Source organism: Anas platyrhynchos, chromosome 3, assembly GCF_047663525.1.
Source record: "Anas platyrhynchos isolate ZD024472 breed Pekin duck chromosome 3, IASCAAS_PekinDuck_T2T, whole genome shotgun sequence".
Lineage (NCBI taxonomy): Eukaryota > Metazoa > Chordata > Aves > Anseriformes > Anatidae > Anas > Anas platyrhynchos.
Genome location: NC_092589.1, coordinates 94573261 through 94588821, shown reverse-complemented (window position 1 = coordinate 94588821; position 15561 = coordinate 94573261). Strand labels below are relative to the sequence as shown.

Here is a 15561-nt window from a genome sequence, read left to right as displayed (position 1 = left end):
GTATAAATACATATGATATGCTTTAGCAGAATTTACCTGACAGTCTTAAGATCTGAAAATGTTCCATGTTTTCAGCTAGACTACTGAAGTTCCCTGACCTAAAATCCTTTTTTTTTTATACTGCAAAGCCCATCATGTTGACTGCAGAGGGTGCTTTCAGTGCCCAGACAGCACCTCCACGTCTCAAGTATTTCCAAATAACACTCAGGTATTACCAGTTTAAAAGTTCCTTGCACAGCTGAAGTCTCTTTATCCCTTCCTGAGGCTACATCTTCATTCTAGAGTGAGCCGATGTTGCGTATGCTCGAGTACATACCTTTTGGGTTAGCACATTTTGCAGCTGCACTTCAGAAGGACAGCTAAGTCATATGCATTGTATTTTTTGTGAAATTTATGCTTTTGTTTTGTTCATGCGGGTCCAGGCTGCTAGTCTCAGAGTCTTGTCTGATGCCAGAGCTTTTGTGTGCCAAAAGGCCTTGAATCAGAGAACCCTCCCGTTAACTCTTAGAGAAATCTGTTGCATGCCTAATATTAAAGTATTATGTGGCACACAGCTATGCCACAGTAGGAACCAAATTAATACTACCGTACCAGATGTGCAGAGGTAAAACAGCTTCCTACCTTTTACCTTGTATTCCCCTTTACAGACCTCCAGAAAGTCATGTTGCCATACCTTTTCACCAAGGTCACCTGCTCAGACAGTTTTCTCCATGTCCTCCTGTGATTACTGCTTTCCAAGGCAGTTTGTACATGAGCACATAACCCATAAACATTTTTTCCAGATGTATTATGTTGTAGTTAGCTACAATGAAATTATTCTGTTTGCAAGGCAAATCAGATCAATCTATAACAGAAAAATAATGCCACCCTTTAATAAAGTCATCTGTTTGTTAATAGCAAGCTTTACATGAATATCACTGCCTGGGTTTGCAATAAAAATGTTAAATGATCTTTCACTAAGAATCCTTGGGAGTCCCATTAGAGCCTTTAGTTGCTGATATCCTTGTCATCACAACTATGTTTTGAAACCTCTTAGTGAGCCAGTTCAATGCATCTGTTGTGTGCTGTTTTTCCAACAGAATGTATGCACTCCAGCCAATGCAATCCTGAAAAAAAAAAAAAAAAAAAACCTGCAACTCGATATAACTTGTTTTCTGTGAAAATGTAATGCAAGCTGTACTTTAAGCACTGTATTTTTGTTAATGTGATGGGTATATTTCCACTTATCAACAAGATCAGAGAAATTTAGATGTGTTGCATTAATTTTTGATGGCATTTTTTGTAATTCTAAACATCCTTTTTTAAAAAAACTGCAGGTATTAATGCATTGTTATGTAAATATTAAATATGCCCATCAAAACCAAATGTGATATGTGAGTGGAAGTTAACGAGTGTTGAGATGTCCACAGTGCTGAAAACATTTTTCATGCTGAAGGCAATCGTTTCTATGCTTAGTTACTGGGCTGTAAATAGGTTAAACAAAACAAGTTGCTGAAGGCAGTGCACTCAGAGGTGCGGCTGAATTATCAGCTGCAGGCAGCGTGTCATACGATGAGAAAGCAAAATTTATAAATACACTTATTTCTGTTAACATCAAAGCCTGATAAAAAGAAAATTGCTTGATCTGTGTGCTGTATGTGAAGAAGAGAAAAAGTGGAAATAAATGGGGACAACATCAGGATTGAAACACTAAATGTTAGTTAATCTGGTTATTTGCATTGAACAATCATGTAGTTTGAATATTTTCTCTGGCTTACTTCGTCTGGAAGTTAATTTGCCTGAAGAAAATGCTGGAAGTGTTTAAAGCTGCGTATATCCAGAGTTTCTGATAGATCACTATTAGCAGTTTGTGCTAATGGACTCGCTTCTCTTTTCTGCTCTCATTCCTGTAAGTATGTATCCAGGGAATGAAATGTAATGGCTGGCTGAGGAAGAGGGATCTGCCACCAAACAAGAAGGAAATGAAGACATTCCTTAATAGGGTAATAATTGGAAAATATTTCCCGGTAGCATGGAAAATGTTGACAAACAACATTTGAAGGCATAGATAGCAAAGGAGGAAGAGGCTGAGTCAGAATTAGCAATAAAGAGCTTGAAATTAAATATTTGTTATGGCATTAACCATATTCCCATGGAAAAGCAAGCTCTGAATGCTGCTCTCAATCTTTCATAAATGACAGATCTCCAACTGAAAATGTCAATGTCCAGGTGGTAAAAGGAGGCTCACTAAAGGTAGAAATCATATCAGAATAAGAAAACAAACTAAACATCCTTCTGATTAGTATTTACTGTTGAGATATATACTAAAGATTCACAGCTAGCCTGGAAATCAGTGGCACTGGATTCCAAGTAACCTACAGCACTGCTGTCTGTATACGTCCATACATAGAAAATATAGGTACCTTACAGCACGTATGCAAATGCTGACCGAAATATCTTGTGAACATGCATTTTTTAGCTTTTGTGTATTTTATGAAGAACCACTCTGACAGCATTTCTGGGGAGAATTAAGCAAGTAGAAAAGAAATGAGAGGAAGGTGATAATGATCCTGTGAAATTAAATAAAAAAATCCAATTAACTGGTATTTTAACTCTGTGAAATATCTAATAGAAGTCATTTGAAATATTGGCAGCGATCATTTCTGTGGGGAAATTAGCTTGCTATTCAACAAGATCAAGTCAGAGGGCTAAGAAGGTCAGGGAAAGCAGACGCTTCCATTGCTCTAGACCTGAGAGCTTGTTATGAAAATAAGTACAGTTAATTAAAAGAAAGCTACCCAGAGTCCTAAGCTGTAAAGATTTTTTCTTGTTAGTAGCTGTCATTTGTGAGTCCAGTTGTGTTGTTCAGACTTTCTGTAGCGCCATATTTCAATCCTCCTGAATTTATAGGAAAATGTTCCTGTGAAGCGTGAGACCCTCCTAGCGACAGACCAACACCACTCAAGGGCTGCAGTCACCAGAACGTAGCAACTTACGGGCGGGTGAGGCAGTTCTCACAGTAAGTAAAGGTTTTACAGAGGTGGTAGGATGCTTTTCTTCATAGAAAATTTGTCATTCATGAATGTTTAGTTCCTTTTTTTTTTTTTTTTTTTTGAGTTCTCTTTTGAGTCCCTGAAGGCTGCATAAGAAATCCTTGATTTGAGAAATGGCTTGTGTGACCTTTTCTCTCTTTTATGGCCTGATCTTGGCAATCAGGAAGATGTACTTACCAGTGCAATAGCATTTGAAACTGGCATGGAGAAGGTTAGGAAAAAAAAAATTACACATGCAGATCCCTGTAGCTAGGCTTGTAATGATCTTGCCTGGTTGCCAGAGTTTTATTACATGAGAAAATTTTCAAGGACTGGAGTTGTCACAGTTGTCACATTAGCACAAGCAGAAAAATTCAGCTTTGTCTACGAGTCATATGTGTGCAAACTTTTTTGAAATCAACATGCAGATAATTACCATCTGAATAAACCTTTGAAATATTTCACTACTGCCATCCAAAACAACCAAGGATTTGGGGAAAAAGTTTCCATGATCTATCACAGTCCGGAAGAGTGTATGTTGTTACCATGTGTTACAAATTTGTCGACATGATATCTCATCTTGTTTATACTGTGGGATACCATCTGTTTTGTGCTCAGGATCTATGGAAAAGTGACTGCTGAACTCTAACTGTGAGATTATGGGTAATTTTTTTTTGGGGGGGAGGGGATTTAGTGCAGATCTGAAGGTATTTTATATTATTAGCTTTATAGAGATACAAAGACATCCAATTCCTTTAGCAGAACGTATAACAAAATGGAAGTAAAAATTATTAATGTGTTACCCTTTTAATATTTACAGCTAAAAGACATCTGTAAGATACTCCTGATGCTGTGACCAGCTACGGGTAGGTTTGTGGGCAGCTGATATCTAATCAGGTATTCCATCTGTAGTTACCAATTAGACTTCATAGTGCTATGAGATAAAGGTGTCCTATCATCCAGTTTTATAGATGGGAATGTTTTCCAATGGGACACTTTTGGCAGAGACAAAAATACTCTATTTACAATCTTACAGAAACGTGGATTTACTTTTTCCCATGGCTAAGCCAAAGAAATTGTCTGCAGTTGTGTAATGGTTTTGGTAACGGGAACTCCAGGAAGTTGTTTGCTGAAGTATTTCAGGACTGAGTTTAGATTGTTTTTTAGATACTTTTGTATGTATATTTACAAAAATTTAAAGAATATGTTTAAAAATACCGAACTCCACTTAGAGTCCTTTTCTTTTCATAAACACAAAGGAGACTGTTAAATAAAAAGGAAGATGCTAAAAAGGACACTCTACAGAGTGAAATGAGATATTTTGCATTAGAGCACTCAGAAAACTCTCAGGCAGAATTTCTGGGAAAACTGGTGCAAGGATTATAGGCCAACTTGATATGACATTTATATAATTTTACTTTAATTCATATTTACTGGCCTAAACTGAATATATCTGATACAAGTGAAATGAAACCTTGTATTTGATTAAGTGTACATACAAATGAGTGCCAAGGGTTTTTAGTTGAGACATCCTTGCATCTTTTCAATACCTCAACGGGGCTTAGAATAAAGGTGGAGAAATACTTTTTGGCAGAGCCTGTAGTGACAGGACAGGGGGTTAGGGCTTTGAACTGAAGAAGGGTAGATTTAAATTGGAGATTTTTTTTATTTTTATGATAAAGGTGGCAGGAAACTGGAACAGGTTGCCTGAAGAAGCTGTAGATGCTCCTTCACTGGAAGTATTTAGAAGTTGGGTTGGACAGGGCTTTGAGCAACCAAATCTATTAAAACATGTCCATACACCCTTGGCAGGGGTGTTGAACTAGATGATCTTTAAAGGTCCCTTCCAACCCAAACCATACTGTGAGTCTGTGATTCTGCTGCAGACTGGATCTATCCACTACTGGAATCCCAGCAAAATGTAGTCCTTGTTTTTTCTGTGGATCCATGCAAAAAAGTCAGATTTTTTTTTTCCAGACTCATGCAACCAAACAATTTCTGTTTACCAGCAATAGAAATAATATGTTTTTCATCAATGACATATTAGAAGAAAATACATGAATAGAACAAGTGATATCTTAGTAGGTCCTTTGAACCTCTTTATTTCTACACATTTCTTGATACATTGCCTATCAGACGAATCTTTTCTTTCTCATTTCAACCAAAATTTGTTGTGAATACCTAATTACGTTCAAATGAAGTAAATGGCAGTGAGGAAGGACAGCATTTCAAACTAAATAGAAAATTCCGTATTAATCTAAACTTTGTTTCTAGAATAATATTGCAATTTTATTAGAAAGCGTGTCTGAAAAATGCAAATGTTGATTTCATCAGAATTATTACCTATGTGCTCTTGCGATTAGGATTTATATATATATATTTATTTATTAAACTGAATTGCTTAGGACTAGAACTGAAAAATTTTTCAAGAACTGAAAAAATACAAAAACATTTAAAGCCATTAATTATCCTATAAAAATAACATAGCATAACAACTTGTTTTCTGAGATTTTATTTTAGTGTTTTAACCAAGAATGGCTAAGATTTGCCTATTCTCTGGGCAGGAGTGAGATATTAAAACAAAATTATGTTCAAACATCATAGAAATGGCATGAAATATAAATATGCGGTCTTGAGAGTAGCTATGATTCTTTCTATGCCTACATAATTATTTCTGTTGTTTTAAATGTACTGTATCAGAAATCTTAATATGCCATAGGCATTTATTCTACTTTGTGAAAAAACAAATATTTTACTTTGTGAAAAAGTTTATTACTACATCCTGGATCCCAGCTGACCTCTCTTTTGTGCCCTTTACATAATATATTTTTTTTTTCTTGTACGTTTACCACCAAGTAACCGTAGATTTCTTAGGATGTTTTGTGTTTAGGTGGAACTGACTGTTCTTGGGCAACCCTTGTGATTACACAACATGTTGAGCTTGGAGGGAAATTTACATATATTAAAGTCGGTGGATGTGTTTCATCAAAAATGAATTTTCAGAAATGAATAATTTGTGTGGGAATGCATTAACTCAGAAAAAAATGTCATTCGGTCAAACCGTCCCTCTCTGACCAAGTAACTGAATGATGCATGCTGGAGGGACACGCTGGAGGGATAAACGATTTGAGTTCAATCAAGCAGAAGAGGAATGTGAACTAGATTTCAGTTTTCCAAATGATAACACTTAGCACCAGGCAAGGAAGTGAAAAGGACTGCCAGAATGCTGCCTCATGCTTTTTGTGAGGTTGGAAGCTCACCAGATGATGACTCCTAGGGCAAATGGTGCATACTGTTCTTGTTTCGCTGACCTTGGGCGCAGGCTTTTTTGTCTGCTCCTTTCCCAGCCCCTTCTTGCTCGTGGATATTCAAAAGGGGATATTAAAAACTCATGTGGATGTAGCTATGAGATTTAGGTGCAGTTGCAACATGGCCCAGGGATTCTCGGGGTCTGGATGAGTGCTCAAAGATTAGACCTTTATTTGAAAGACAGTCTTTCCCAAAGGAAGCTGTTATTTTGAAGCACGAGTGAAAGAAAACACTTTGAAATGGCAATTAGTTTAGGTGTCTAAAACCACCAAAATTGGCCCACAGAGGAGAAAATGTTTAGGCACATTTCTTGGGCATGTCTTATTGCCTGGGTCAGTCATCTCACTGTGCTCGTTGCTGTAAGTCCTGGCCTGGGTGGGTTACTTTCTGTCTACCTCTCAACCATTTCACATGTAAGATTAGGCAGACACTGCAGTTAGTTTTGTGGTAAATCTACCTGGCTGGTTTCAGGAATAATAATCACAATAATTCATAAAGTAGAATGACGAAGAAGGGTTGTGGTCTGTAAGTAGATTTTAGTACTTTTGGAAATACCTGTGCAATAAATCACAGTGGAGGAAAAAACAGCCTGAAACCCGTGACACCATAAGTCCCTCCTGAGCATCAGATTGAAGACTGACTTCTCCTGTGTTCTCTTTCACATTCATGCATTGATTATTTATATGGTGTGGCTGGTTACAGCTAAGACTGGGTGAGAGGTCTTACCTCGGTGTTTGTTTCAGGTGTTCATGCACATTGCCACTTTACTACAAATTCCAGGTAAACTCTCCAGTGTTTTCCCAAAATGCCTGTAGGAGTCAGTTTTATAACTTACATTTCAATGCAAAATATACGTTGATAACATTTATGTCAACTAAAATGTCACTGAAAATGGAAGAAAATTACTGCCTGGCTTTTTACTGAGAGATGCAGTAACCCAGTACAGCGCTGCGGCTTGCCTTACAGCAGGAGGGTGTCTGTGGCACCTGTCAACAAAGGGATTGACTTTCTTTGCATCTGGCTTTGTGGAAATGAATACTGCTCATGCTTAGCTTCCCAGAGACACAATGAGCCTCTGAACTTCTGCTAACTGAATAGACCGTACCCTCAGCGGGAGCTGTAAGGGACTAATGTGTGAAAATCCACCGCTGGCTGACATGTCAAAATAATTTCACCTGATAAAACTATCCCCTGTGGTACCAGGTGGGTTAGAAAAAGTTTGTATTTAGCCAGGCATAACTATGTGGTTATTTTTATTTATTTATTTATTTATTTTTACAGAATCACAGAATTGTAGGGGTTGGAAGGGACCTCAAGAGGTCATCGGGTCCAACCCCCCCTGCCAAAGCAGGTTCCTTAGAGCAGGCTACCCAGGTAGGTGTCCAGACAGGCCTTGAATATCTCCAGAGAAGGAGACTCCACAACCTCCCTGGGTAGCCTGTCCCAGTGCTCCGTCACCCTCACCGTGAAGAAGTTCTTTTGCATGTTGGTGCAGAACTTCCTGTGCTCCACTTGTGGCCATTGCCCCTTGTCCTGTCCCCACAATCCCCTGAAAAGAGGTTGGCCAAATCCCTGTCTCCCACGCCTCAGGTATTTGTAAACATTAAAAAGATCCCCTCTCAGTCTTCTCTTCTCAAGGCTGAACAGACCCAGGTCTTACTAGACTAGTCTTTGTTAGTTTATAGATGAGATTTCTTTGTCTTGAAAGTGTGAGGTTTTGTAAGCTAGGGTACCACCAGATCCAAATTCCAGATGTACCTCTTAGCAGCATGGTGCACTTCTTCTCTTGGGGACACATTGCCCTTAACTTTTCCTACAAGCACAGGAACAGAGCACCTAGATCATATTGTGCACTACTGAGAAATTCACCTTGAAAAATAAATTATTAGAAAATTGCAAGAACCTGTTCTTGGAGCCCCAGTTATATTTTTGAGGCCCCAGCACTATAGTAACCACCTTCCTTTTGACATGGCTTCCATTACATGCGGTGTCTGTCCCACGCAGGTCCAGTGATAAAATAAGGGGTTTGTATTTTTTTCCATCTCTGTTCCACACCCAGATGCTCCTGGAGTGTACTGAGGTTTTGTTTTTATTACTGGGTTATTTTTAGGCTGCCCTCCCCCTTGAAAGGCTGGTGAAGCTCAGTAAGTGCCAGTGTGGGTCTGGCTAGTCTGAATGGTTGGGACAACTCATTTACTTACAGGTTTGTCTTTTATAAATTTGCTGCAGTACATTTCAGTAATAAAAGGAAATATATATTAAACTCCCTAAATAAAATCTTTTTAAAAATCAGTAAAATATTCTTGAGGAAAGGACTTAAATAGACAACCCTAACAATGTTATACTGAATATCTCTGCCCCCCTGAAAGAAGAATAAAAGCAGAACGTACTAACCAAATGGCCATGATAAAGAGCCCAATATATCTCATTATATGCTTTTTTAAAGTGACTGGGAGAGAAGGGAGTGCATTTTTATGGTAGAGTGGCAGCAGAAAATGAAAAAATGGCTCTATTCAATGTTCTCACTAGCTTAATTAAGAGAGGTATGATGAAGCATTTCGTCTGTCTGGCTTTTACAGCCGATAGTAATAGTAAGTCTTTTAAAAAGAGAATAAAGGAAATATTGCACCTTATATGTTCTGCAGGGAGAGGCTGTGGCATAAAGAGGATTGATAACACTGGAATTTCAGGTGCAGAAAACTGGAAAGATTATTTTGCTGGCTACTTTAGACTTAGAACTTTGCTGTTTTATTTTCCAATCACATTAATTTTGTGCTGCTTGTTTTCACACCTAGGTTACTGGTATTTGACAACTTCAGGTAAACATCAAACTTCCTTTCTTGTGTTTGCAGAGTGCCAGCCACAATGGGGCTGTATTTTTGCTCATCACTCGGACACTACCCACTAAACACACTCGGTAACAGTACACTAGAAATAGTTCAAAGAAATTAGGGCAGGCTGTGGCATGTCTGTAAAGAAATAAATCAATAAGTTGCTTTTACATGATAGATTAAAGTGAAGGTGTTACTCTGCAAGAAGTGGGATTAGGAAGACAGTAAATTTAATCTGGATGGAAAGGTTCAAGTCAATTGGAAAAGTTTGTTTTAAGTGTCACAAGACAGAAGGAAAATATGGAATGTTATAATAATAATATATATATATATATATGTATATATATATATATATTTCATTGACTCTTGCTCCTGGCAGTCAAATCCCAATTTAGACAAATTTACCAATTTGATTAAGTTATCCTTAAATTGGTTTTGTTTACTTATGATGCAGAAAATATATTATAAAAAACTTACACATCGCTGGAAGGTATTAAGAGCTGAAAAGTAGCAAAGAGCATTATAAACTACCAGTTTGATGCAATAACAATTTATTGAAATGGTTCATTCCTTAAAATGGCTTGTAATGATTTTCATTTGATGATAAATCACTGTAATTTCTGGGTTGAGATAATCTGATCTGCCTTTTGCAAAGAGTAAGCACTTACATAGACAGTTTTCAAATGGGAAAGTGTAGAGAGGGAAGTCATATCTATTGCTTATCATGATTATCTTGTTATTCCTTCTGTGTGGAGATAAAACTCTGACCCAGCCAGTCACATTGTGCGATCTTGCCTGTAAAACATTTAATATTGTCATTTATATGGACATCCTGGCTTTGTGGACTGGTCCTTTCCCTTTTTCTTTAGATATTAAAAGTCTTGGATCACTCCAAACACTGCGATCATATATCAACCTGTCAAGATTTTGATTTTTAACTATATATTTTTTTATTCCATCTGTTATTTTTGCTTTTAATTTGAGTAATGGTGTTCATATATGAAAAAATGGATAGCACAGTTAACGTGTGTAAAAGAAGTTTTGCCAACACTGAGCATTACACATCAGAAAGGACTGGTACTGGGCACAGCCTTCATTAGTGCTGAATTGCAGCAGGGCTAAAAGCTGGCTAAAGGAATCTGTTCAGGAAGCTCCACCAATGCCACAAGCCAGAAATTTGGGAGCTGAAAGCACTCATTACACACAGTAAATAAAGGAGGCACAAATTCGGGTATCGTATGTCTGTGGGAGTGATTTTGGGCTTCCTATGTGAATGGCTGGAGCAAGTCCCCTGGTCTGTTACTACAAAACCTCTGTTCCTTGAGGGGATTACGTGAAATGGAAGATGTGCACAAAATGCAGTCTGGTTTCTTTGCAGCTGATCAACTTGACTGCTTCCCATGTAGGGGACAGAGGATCTGCAAAGGAGTTTTCTGGCCTTGGCAGCATCTGCTAGTAGAAGATTTAGAAAAAAGGAGAACAGCTTCTCTTCTGTGGTTTCACTGTAATTGGTTGTGAAAAGGAGACAAACCAGAGCTAGTGAAGTTGTGCTGGAGCATCCCGAAGGGCTGAAGGAGTTTTTCAGTTATGCTCACTTTGTTAAAGAAAGGGAGCAGTGAATGTTTAAAGGAAATGGGAGAATGGTAAATTCAGAGCTAATAGAGGGGCTGTGGGACTAGGAGAAAATGAAAACAGCTCCCTGTAAGGACATGCGTTATATTTTATCATGATTCATGGCTAATTTATTTATTGTAGATAAATAAGGAAGAGATAAAGGATGCCCTTCACATTTTTTCACTAACTTCCTGTATATCTTAACAAAATCATTCCCTAAGCCAGCCCTCTCCTGACCAGTCTTATGGCCAAACAAAAAAAAAGAACAAAGAAAAATGTATTCATTCATTTTATGCAGGTTGTCTTGCAAATTCTTTAGTTCAGAGAGGGGAATTAAGTTAAATCCTGTTAATTTACAAAGACCACATCCCATTTTAAAGACAGTAAGAATAAGCTAATATGAAACTGCTTGTTTTCTTGAAGTCCCAGAACTCATCCTGGGAACTCCCAGGTCATCCTTTTTCCTTTTTTTCTGCTTGACTTTCTTTGTCTGTGTGGTATGTAACTTCTCTGCACATAGGTACCTTAAATGTTTAGGTATGATGACATGTATGATCATCTCCTAGTGATATCTCCTTCCCTGTAAAGTTCAGCATTTGCCTACCCTCACCTGTGGACTTGTGCTCTGGGTTTTTGGTGATGTTGCCTGCTGAAATTCAGCTCCCTGCCCACCTCAAGAAAAGAGGCTGAACTACCTTGAACTGAGTAGTCACACAAAAGACACGTTGTGCTCACCAAATTCAGTGAAACTTCATCCAATTTTAATCATAGCACTGCAAAAGACAAACACCTGCTCTTTTTATTTGGTTTCAAGTAGAAAATGTTAAGTTTGAGTCCCACATCTCTAAAATACTATGAGATTCACCTTCTGATAATATAAGTATGAAAAAGACATTGGAGATCTTTGGTCTCTGAGATGTCTATCTCTCTGCAGTAACCACTGAGGCAGCCAAGTCAAATAACTTAAATTAGACACAACCTTTAGATGGCTAAATTAGGTGAGTGAAAGCAGTTACCAACAGCATTATGTTTCACAAATTGTCATTTTTATTACTGCAAAATATGATCTCATGAAATATTATCCATCTGACTGCTTTGTCCAGTGTAACTGAACAAAAATGCTTGTAAAAACAACCTAGACACAGTTGTGGGCTATCTGCTCAATAAACTGCACATACGTGGTGCAGCTAATGGCCTGTGGTGAATCTGCTAAAAACGCCAAAGGTTGAATCACTGCAGCATGAGTACATCTGGTGGTAGGAACTGGCTGATTTTGCAGAGGTTGAAAAATAATATTATAAAAACATCATGTTGAAAAAGACTTGCTTCAATATGGCATCTGCAGCACAGACTCAGAAATGTGCAGTCAGGCTCATTTCATACAATGTTTTATACAATATGTAATCCATGGACTGGATTGTTCAAAGAAGCATTGAGATTAAGAGTCCAGTAGATTTCAGGAATAAGTGCACATCAACTCTTCAATTCTTAAGGTCCTTAGTTTGATTTTTGTTTTGTTTTTGTTTTATTTCAGCCACGCCTGATGATCTTCCACAAGCAGGATATGCACAACTTACAAGTACCAAGCAAGTGCTCATTGACTCACACAAAAAATAGCTTGTATTTAATGGCCTCTTTGGTTAAGGATTAATAAACTCACTGCTCCAGATACGGCACGCAGTGTCTTTGCTCCCCAGCTGGGCATTGGTCACGAGGGGAAGGGCAGGCTGCCACCAGCCTGCCACCAGCCCACCAACACTCACAACACTGGTCACTTGACCCTGTAATTTCTGCCTGGGCTGATGAGCCTCCTTCTCTTTTATTAACTAAAGATTTTACAGCTTTTCATGCTGGTGTTTTTGCTCTTGAGCTCCTTACAGTCCTGTCTCAACAGCTCTAGCTCTGCCTGGAATTTTTATTTTTCTTGCCTCTGTACAGACTCATAGCTGTTTTTCAGCAGCCTGAGCAAAGGTTGTTTTGTGGTGTCTGAGCTGGCCCCTGACCCCTTGGCACACAGAATGCTAAAACCCTGGTGGTGGCGAAAGCTTGCAGAAGGGCTACAGGAAGAAAAAGAGGGGATTCACTAAACAGAATGCATATTATTAAGGGCAGAGTGAGTTTGGAAAGGCGGTGAGATGCCATCTTCCAGGGCATATGCCAGCTCAACAGCAAAGTTAGGAAGAAACTGTAGTTATATATCAGGTTGTCCATGACTGCTTACCGTGTGGATTCTGTGGAAATTTCCTCTGCAGCATCTGGTACTGATCACCGTCAGAAGCACTGTTGTAAAGAGATGCTTGGGCTGCTCCTGTATGTGCAGCTCCTGCATTTTCTATGGACATATTATGTACGCGTGCAAAGCATCCTATGTTCTGTATTGTCCTGATGGTAGTGAGTAGAAAGAAACATCAGTCGATTGCTTTTGCTTACTTGATAATTCATCAGGCAAAGCATTAGTGCTAGCATATAGCGTGGTAAGTTTGGGGTAGAATATTCCTGAGAGTTGTAGAAAGGGACTGGAAATGACACATCAGTTGTTACTGATCTTTCTCACCAAATAGTTCAGCATTTCATTTGTCAGCGTTACAGACGGAAAACAAGCCAGTTTTGCTTCATTTTTAGCCATGTATCTGTCTGCTCACGTTTTCACATCACGTTTTTTATAACCGATGTCCTTGGTGATGGTTGCTATGAAAGGATATTGTCACTTCAATCCAGCGTCCCTCTTCCAGGGCTAGTGCGCAGTGGCCCTCTGGCTTTAGATTTCGATTTTCTGCTTTGAAAGCTTTAGATGGCTTTAAGTACCAAGCCTCTTTGCCTAGGTTATTAGTCACCTTGACATTGGTAGGAGTTAATTGTTATCATTCCCATTTCTTATGTTGACTTTCCCTTTAGAGCTCGTCTCCTGCATTTGAAAAATAGATGGAAATGATTTTTCTCCTAAATCATCATGTAGCTCAAACTTTTGTTTTTTGAAAGGCATGTCAAGAGGACACGTATTTGTCACTCAGAAAAAGAGCTCAGTCATTAAGTGTTTCCCTTGATGTGTGAATTTGTGGGAACTAAAGCTAACGCTGCCTTCAAGGTAGAGTAATTATGGTGATGCAGAAATTATGCCCACGAGAAGACTGCTAAGGGTCACCCTGCATGAGAGCGATCACCTGATGATCTGTTAGCTGAGAACTGCCCTGTAAGTCTAGCCTGATCCCCTTGAAATTTAGAAAGGGACTCTCATGAGAGTTGCATTGTGCTGCTCTTATTAATTCTTTACTGTACAGAAGGGCTCTGGATGGTAAAGGCTCTTGATTCAGGGTTTTTGTTGATGTGAACTGCTGATCTCACTTTTCCACCACTTCCGTGGTTATGTTGGTTTGGTACCTCTTCATCTTTAAACCACTTAGCCCTTCTCTTTCCTGATGCCTTTTCCCCAGTAACTTTGGAAATTGCTGGCCGAATTAAACCAAATCATATAGATGGGTAAACACCTCAAAGGTGGCAATGTTCAACGTGTTGTCTGCAAATTGGCAACTCAGTAGAAGAAAGACAGTAGAAGAAAGATAATGATTAGATATTAAGAGCACTTAGATAATTAGATAAGAACACAGATAATGACACTTAGGCTATTAAGAACACTTAGATAATGATCTCACCAGGGGTGAGACAGCAGAGAGCTCTGTCACATTTGATCACCACTGCACAGTTCATCAGCCTTCAGGCGATGCTCAGCACATGTACTACTTTTTTTTTCTGGAAGGAAGAAAAGAAAGACCTGGGAAAAAAGAATGGGGATGGGGTAAGTGTGAAGTTATTGTGTGTGACATGGAGCACTAGGCAGAGGGTCGTAGGCACACAGGGGACAAAAAAGACAATGACCCATATGAAGCCAAGTTGTACGTCCTTCTAATCATAGACCAAGTGACTTATTTCTAATGCCATACAGAGCTCAGGAATTATTCCAGGTCCTACATGAGGGAAGGGAAGGGAAGGGAAGGGAAGGGAAGGGAAGGGAAGGGAAGGGAAGGGAAGGGAAGGGAAGGGAAGGGAAGGGAAGGGAAGGGAAGGGAAGGGAAGGGAAGGGAAGGGAAGGGAAGGGAAGGGAAGGGAAGGGAAGGGAAGGGAAGGGAAGGGAAGGGAAGGGAAGGGAAGGGAAGGGAAGGGAAGGGAAGGGAAGGGAAGGATCCTTAACCATTTTTTTAAACTTTCATGGATTATTCAAACAGAAAGAAATGGAAAAATGTAAATGATTCACAATTAATTTTTTTCTTTCAGTCTTGACAATAAAATCAGGTAAGATATATCCACTGTGTCACTCTAAGGTTCTTGCTGTAATCTGTGAGAGATGTTTCCTTTAGAAGCAACTGTTTCTATCTGTATGGTGAAAGAGATTAAATAATAGATTTGTAAGAAATTAGTTTTATAAAATTTGGTTTAAATTCAATATTTAATTTGACAACATTTAAAGACATTTAAATGTTTGTTGTTTTTTTTTTTTTTTCCTTACATACTGTGTTGTTCAAAGCTTAGAACTTCCACTGTTGGCATTCTGATGCAGCAAGCCTCATAATTCAACCTGCTAGTTAAAATAATGCCAGCTGGGAACTGATGCTGTGCTTCTTTAGCTCCTACCACGGTAAATGAATGCAGTGAGAAATAACACTACTTCCCCTCCCAGGGTCAGGATGGAGGTGTTTCTATACGATTAGCCACAGAACTTACTACATATCCAGCTACCACTGCTGCATTTGAAGATGCTGATGCCACAGCAGCCTTCAGGCGTGCTGGTGTGTATAATGAGA

At 38.8% G+C, this 15561-nt stretch overlaps 1 long non-coding RNA gene across 2 annotated transcripts; it reads left to right on the top strand.

Moving 5' to 3' along the window:
* Positions 1-138: 138 nt before the first annotated feature.
* LOC140002239 (uncharacterized) lies at positions 139-14506 on the top strand. 2 transcript variants are annotated; one of them, XR_011808530.1, is made up of 5 exons: positions 139-208; positions 1894-1982; positions 2890-2998; positions 3832-3877; positions 12300-14506. It is a non-coding gene; the product is annotated as an uncharacterized lncRNA (long non-coding RNA). The 2 variants fall into 2 exon arrangements; XR_011808529.1 differs by lacking the exon at positions 139-208 and having other exon boundaries at positions 232-1982.
* The last annotated feature ends 1055 nt before the right edge of the window (positions 14507-15561 follow it).